The sequence below is a fragment of the Dipteris shenzhenensis genome, chromosome 20, assembly GCF_047967505.1.
Source record: "Dipteris shenzhenensis isolate YYH24624 ecotype China chromosome 20, Dip_SZ_1.0, whole genome shotgun sequence".
NCBI lineage: Eukaryota > Viridiplantae > Streptophyta > Polypodiopsida > Gleicheniales > Dipteridaceae > Dipteris > Dipteris shenzhenensis.
In genome coordinates, this window is record NC_141615.1 from 32563406 (window position 1) to 32570359 (window position 6954).

The window sequence follows — 6954 nt, forward strand, 5'->3', positions numbered from 1 at the left end:
AAAAAGACCTGCCAGATTATTATTGGGCTGAAGTAGTTGCTACAGTAGTCTACATAATGAATAGGACTCCCACTGCAGTAATACATGGCATGATGCCAAAGGAGAGGTATACTAGTAGGAAACCAGATATTTCTCATTTGAAATTTTTTGGTTGCATTGCCTATGTTCATGTGCCAGATGATCCAAAAGTTGAGAAGTGCATCTTTATTGGTTATTCTCTGTAGCAAAAAGGGTATGGATGCTATAACCCTTCTACTCGTAAGTTTACAGTGAGCAGAGATGTTTTTGATGAGATGAGCAGCTGGTATAAACTAGTAAATGTGATTGATGATGTAGATGCACAAAATGGTAATGCTGCACAAAATTCACAGCAAACACCTATTTCATTAATTTTGGACTAATGCACTGTCCAAATTCGTTTTGTGAGATAATTTTGGATAAAGCATTTCAAAAAAAGAGGCTCTTATAAAACAAAACTTTGAGTCAAAAAGTAAGATTTTAAAAAAGCAAATTAGAAAAATTGACGTGAGATGTTATTAAAACTAGAGTACATTAAAAAAAGAGGTCTTCATGTTGTTAAAAGAGACAAAAAGTAAGATTTTAAAAAATCAAATTAGAAAAAAAACTAGAGTACATTTAAAAAACTACAGTACATTTAAAAAAAAGCATGACACATGTACAAGAAGTAGATCATATAACTCAAAGCCATATGGTGTTAAAAAACACCTTCCATTAGCTCAGCCTAGAAGATGTCATCTTTGTCTCTTACAGTTACTTTAGAAAACACATACGTCTATGGAATTAAATTTCACAGTTACTTTAAATTTCTATGGAATTAAATTCCATCACTTGACTATTAAGTCATTAGAGAGAGCATATGTCCTTGAAAGTGCCTACTATGGCATTGGCTTCATGAAAACAAGCAGACTTTAAACTTGCAGGCCATGCATAGCCAGGGCTGGCATCGCAAATCTCCTCACAGACTCTCCTCACAACTTGTTTCAAATCTTCCGCTGACTTGTAAGCATTCAACAACTCTTCTTTTCTCTCTTGGCTTTCCTCATCTTCACCATTTTTTTCAATACAGCTTCTAGCCACCGCCATATCCTGTACGAAAATTTAACTCGTTCGCATAAGAAGTACATGATTAAAAGACTTAGCAAAAAAGAAAGCTAAGGATATTCACCTCTTCTGCTGAGTTCAAATCAAGCAGCCATGTGCATAACATATCCTCCTCGAATGATTTTCCCTTCATTGGTCCATACAAAAGAGATCTAAGACAGAATTTGAGTTCAGTAAATGAAGTCGGGTAGTAAGTAGTCATTGTCTTAGAGGGAAAGTGGGAGAAGGAGAGTGAGGGAGCAATAGCAAGGGATGCACAGTGAGCTGCCCCTCCTTCAAGAGTGATAGAAAGTGAGGGAAGACGTAAAGTGAAAGATGAATACAAGTTAATCAGAAGGACTAGGATGTAAGAAATAAGAGAGTGTTTGTGGAAGGACTACGGTGGAAGATTACAAGTGCACTAAGGCACGATGTGTTCGCTATGATAAGGATAAGGGTTGGAATAAAGTGAGAGAAACATTGGAAATGCTCTACTTTAAGTGAGTGGAGACTATCCAATTGAATAAAATTTTGCAGAGCATTGGGAATGCTGTACTCTATGTGAGTGGAGCATTGGGGATTGATACTTTGCCATGAAATATATTACAAATATTACATCATCACATATTCATATCAAAATTCTCATCACAGAAGGTTATATTTCCTAATAATCACATCATCACACATTCATATCATAAAATTATGTGCATGAAATAAATATATAAATATCATGACTAAATGCCACTTAAGTAATAAGTCAGAAATTGGTGTATAATTAACAAAAACTACATCATGATTCATACATTGCAACAAATAAATGTCAACCATAATATTCATGGAGTAAACAACATCATGAGAATATGCTCCTCATGCATATATACAAACACAACATCATACATGCATCACAACTCTTCTGATGCTTCTAGTGGAGACTATGGCAACTCTTCTGATGCTTCTAATGGAGGCTGTGGTGCTCTAGATGTACACTCAGTCTCTACTTCTTCTGTAGTATGTAGTGCTTTTGGAGTAGACTCAGTATCCTCTTCCTTAAATGCAAGCGGAGGCTGTGGCAACTCTTTTGATGCTTCTAGTGGAGGCTGTGGTGCTGTAGGTGTACACTAGGTCTCTACTTCTTCTATAGTATGCATTGCTTTCACAGTAGACTCAGTCTCCTCTTCCTTAAATACAAGCTCTGATATTGCTTCAGTTGCACGTTGTATTTTAATGGCAGCAATTAGGTCTCGAATGATTTCAGCCCTAAACAATTGTATATCCTCCTTTGAATATTTGAGCTCCAAAGAGTCTTCCAATGAGATCTGTGGCTTAAGTGAGAAAATTTCTTTGAAAATCAACATGCAGTTGTAGGCAACTCTCCACCCACAACTATGCCCATCTTCCTGCTCTACTGCTAAATGCTTTTGGAAGTCTACCGAGTCTTTGTACTGTCCTGTTTCTCTGATAGCAGATACCAACTTCTCAATTGACCTACTCATCATGACATATTTAAAAAACTTAGTGTGTCTATTACATAAGGTACATAATATAGAAGTAACAACAGATTAATAGAATACTTACGTTTGCATTGAGCCATGAAAGCCTGCAATCGAGTTAACAAACCAACAATAGTTGTCTTCAAGGTCCCAAACCACCAGACTCCAATGTTCCCTACATGAATAATTAAGAACCATTATTATTTAACACAATGTTGCCAGTATAAGATGAAAAGAAAGGTTGCCATGATACTTACATCTCCTGATATGCCATAAATAGGACTCGCATGCCATGTAAATGTAAAGGCTATAACCATTTACAAACATCGGCTATTGTCTTTCTGCTATCGCTAAGTGTAGGAGAAAGGAGGGAATCCAACATATACACACGGTTTTGTACGGCTCTACCAAATCGTGAGATAACTATACTGCACCAACAAATAAATGAATATTAGCTTATTAGATTTAATCAAAATATTGAATTATCAAGCAGAGAAAAAGTTTGTATCAAAATTGAGAATGGCCATCATAACATTGTTATTGACCTCATTTGAAGCTCTAGAGAGGATTGAAATCTCCTCTCCCCCAAATTCAAGATACTGAGGTCTATGTTGAATCATAACCCTAACATTAAAAGAGCTTCCCAATTCTTCCAATGAGACCATGTTTATAGAGTTGAGGTCTTCTATCCCCTTTGACTCTTTGACGGCATTCATTTCGCACTCCTCTGAGCCATTATCTATTTGCCTTGTGGGAGGGTCCATAATGTCGCCCTTAATGATTGCTCGAATGGTACATGTTATAAATGCATAGAGATGCAAATCCGTATATGTTGACAGTGTGGTGTCATTTTGTATCTCAAAAATTTGACCAAGTACCAAAAAGCAATTGTAGCCCACCCTCCATCCACAATTATAGATGTGGCTATTCTCTTGATGTGATACCTGACATGTTATATACTCTATTTGTTGTGCCAAGTCACATTGCCGCATTACTGTGTCCATAGCACCTACTAACTTTCGAGCTGATATGCACATCAAAACATATAACAACAGTGAATATGTGCATTGCATATCAATCTACATGTCAAGAAGTGACAACAAGTGTAGTCTATACTTACTCTAACACAGTGCCATGGATGGATGTCATTGAGTTGGCAAAGAAGCACTTCTTCGCAAGGATGTCCACGACTACCAGACTCCAATGTGAGCTGCATTATCAATAAAGAATAATTACTGTGTTTGAGACAATTCTAGCAATGCAATAGAAAAAACAAGTAGGGTTTGATGCTTACTTCTCATAATATGCTGTAAAAATAACTCATGCGTCATTTATAGGAACGTGATTTAACCACTTGCAAGCATCCTCTATGGTTTCTTCTTTGTTGCTAAGCACTTCCGAAATACGAGGATCGAGCATATATGAAGCGCTGTGTATATTTTGCAGAAAATTTGCTATAACATTACTATATTTAAAAAAAAAGTATTAGCTTCTTGGGTTTAATCAAAATAAGCAAAGTATAAAGCCAAGGAAAAGGCTGCATCAAACCTGAGGATGGTTTTAATGACTTTGACATTAACCTCTTTCTTAGGATTCAAGAGGATTGAAATCTCTTCTTCACCAAATTCAAAAAAATGAGGTTGTTGTCGAATTAACAACATAGCGGTGAATGAACTTCCAATCTGCTCCAATAGATTCATATTTTCATGACTCATCTAATTGAGAGAGTAGTCTACATCGTATTCTTCTTCACTTGCTATGTCTTCTACATCCTCCTCCTGCTATAAAAATATAAAAAAGTTATGCGATGTACACATCCCAAATAAAGGCTTAAACAAGCAGATAAGGTTTCATACATGCTTTCATTAGAGTGAGTCTCTCCTCAACTTGGAGCAAAAAATTAAAAAGTAAGGTTTCATACATGCTTTCATTAGAGTGAGTCTCTCCTCCTCTTGGAGGAAAAATTTAAAAAGTTATGAGATTTACACATAACTTGAGTAAAAATAAAGGTTTAAATAATCATAGAAGTATAAAGATAGCATGCTTTCATTAGACTCAGTCTCTTCTCCTCTTGGAGGATATAAAAAAGTTATGAGATTTACACATCCCAATTAAAGGCTTGAACAAGCATACAAGTATAAAGATAAGGTTTTATACATGCTGCAATGTAGTCATATTTTCAGGTTGTTTCCCAATGGTAGTTATTAGACGCTGAATACTCTCAGCCCGAAATGCTAGCAGATCGGCTTCTGTATATGATTCCATTTTGACTGGTAACTCCAAATCAAAAATCTCTCTAAGAAACAACATGCAGTTGTAGGCAACTCTCCACCCACAGCTGTGCCCATCTTTTTGCTCCACTGGCAGACGTCTTTTGAATTCTACTTAATCTTGTTGCTCCGTGGTTGTTCTGACAGCAGATACTAGCCGATATGCAGCACTGTCCATCATGACATATTAAATATATTAATATGTCATGATCATAAGATACAAAATAAGAAAGTATCAAAAATATTAAGAGAATAATTACCTTGGGGAGTTGGCATGATAGCCTTCCATTGAATTCACAAACCACAAACGGTTGAGTTCAAGGTCCCAGACGATCAGACTCCAATGTGAGCTACATGCCCAGAATAAAAATGATTATTGTTTTACACAAACTTGCCAAAGAAATAGTAAAAATAAGGTTAGAGTTGATACTTACGCCTCATGATAAGGCATTAAGATGACTCGCACCCCATCTAAATTCAAAGGGCTTAATCAGGTACAAACATCTTCTATAGTCTTTTGAGAAGAGCTAAGAATAGAAGAAAGGAGAGCATCGAGCATGTAGACACGATGTTGCACTGCACTAGGAAGCTGAGAAATAACTACACTGCACCAAGAAATAAACAAACGTTAGCTCATAGAATTGATTTGCATTCTGCACTAGGAAATTGATATATAACTACACTGTGAATAAATAAACAAATGTTAGCTCATTAAAGTAGCAACAAATAAACAAAGTTAGCTCATTAAAGTAGCAACAAATAAACAAACGTTACCTGAGAATGGCCAAGATAACATTGTCATTAACCTCTTTTAAAGGATTGGAGAGGATTGAAACCTCCTCTCTACCAAGATTGGAGAGGATTGAAACCTCCTCTCTACCAAAGCTCAAATACTGAGGTTCTCATTTCAAAACAATCCTAACTTCAAATGAGCTCTCCATTTTATCCAATGCAGCTAAATTTGCAGAATGGGTCTCTGTCATAGCTTGTATTCTATGTTTGGGGTCATTCTGCTTTTCCATGGACCTGTCTTTAATGCTCTTGTGCTCATGGGATTCTTCAATCAAATTTAGAGGTGGTTGCATTGTTGAAGTAGAAGGGAGTGCCTCCGTATTGACTTCATCCATTTCTTCTCCCTCTATTGCCTGTAAACACATATGAGAGATTAGATTCATTATCTTTAAATTTAAATCTTATTTAAAAAATTGTATTTAGTTGAGAAATAGAGAGTTCATACCCCTAAGTATTGTCGTAGTGGCCTTTTTTCATAACCCTGTGAGCCATAATGATCAAAGAAGGCATCATCATGTTTGTCTTCATCCACCAACCTCTCTCTGAACGGGTCATGTAAGTCCATCTTTTCATCATCATCAACTGGGACATTATGATCTTCAAGGTAATCATCCATGTCATCGGTGTCCTTGTGGTCTATCTCTTTTTCATAGCCTGTGGTTAGATCTGCTTGAAGCTGAAAATAAGCCATGAAATGCTTATTTTCAATAATATTTGTGGAGTTGCCTTTTCTGAGGAGATCCTCAAATAAATATCCCATCCTGCACAAGATGACCTCCCAACCTGCCGGTAGCAAATTCTCCATCATGGTAAGCAAGAGACTCCCACTTTTTGTAGGACTTCCATAGTTGTTTTTTTGATAATGTATGGACCTGGGAATATCTTGCTCTTCTAGCATCAATATCAAATTATTTGAATTCCCTCTTATGTTCTTTTGCAAGGAGTGATCAGGGTTGGGACTCCGCATACACAAAAAGAATGATTCAAGAGATTGAATCGCTATGCCACATTCTCTCTTGCCTCTCTTTGCTGCATAAACACCACTATAGATCTTCAAATCTGATGAATATGCTCGCTCTAGAGTAACCTGCATGGCTTCTTTGTCTTTTTTATCAACAAAAATGACAATGTTGCAAATCGCCACTTTGCTAATGGTGGTATATACTATTCTATCAATGAAGTTATGGATATCATCGCTAGAAACTTCATTGATAAAGAATAGTTGTGGCTTATCCCATGCTGACTCATTCTTGAAGAAGTCATCTTCTGAGACTCCCCTAAAGCTCACAAGCTTTCCAGAC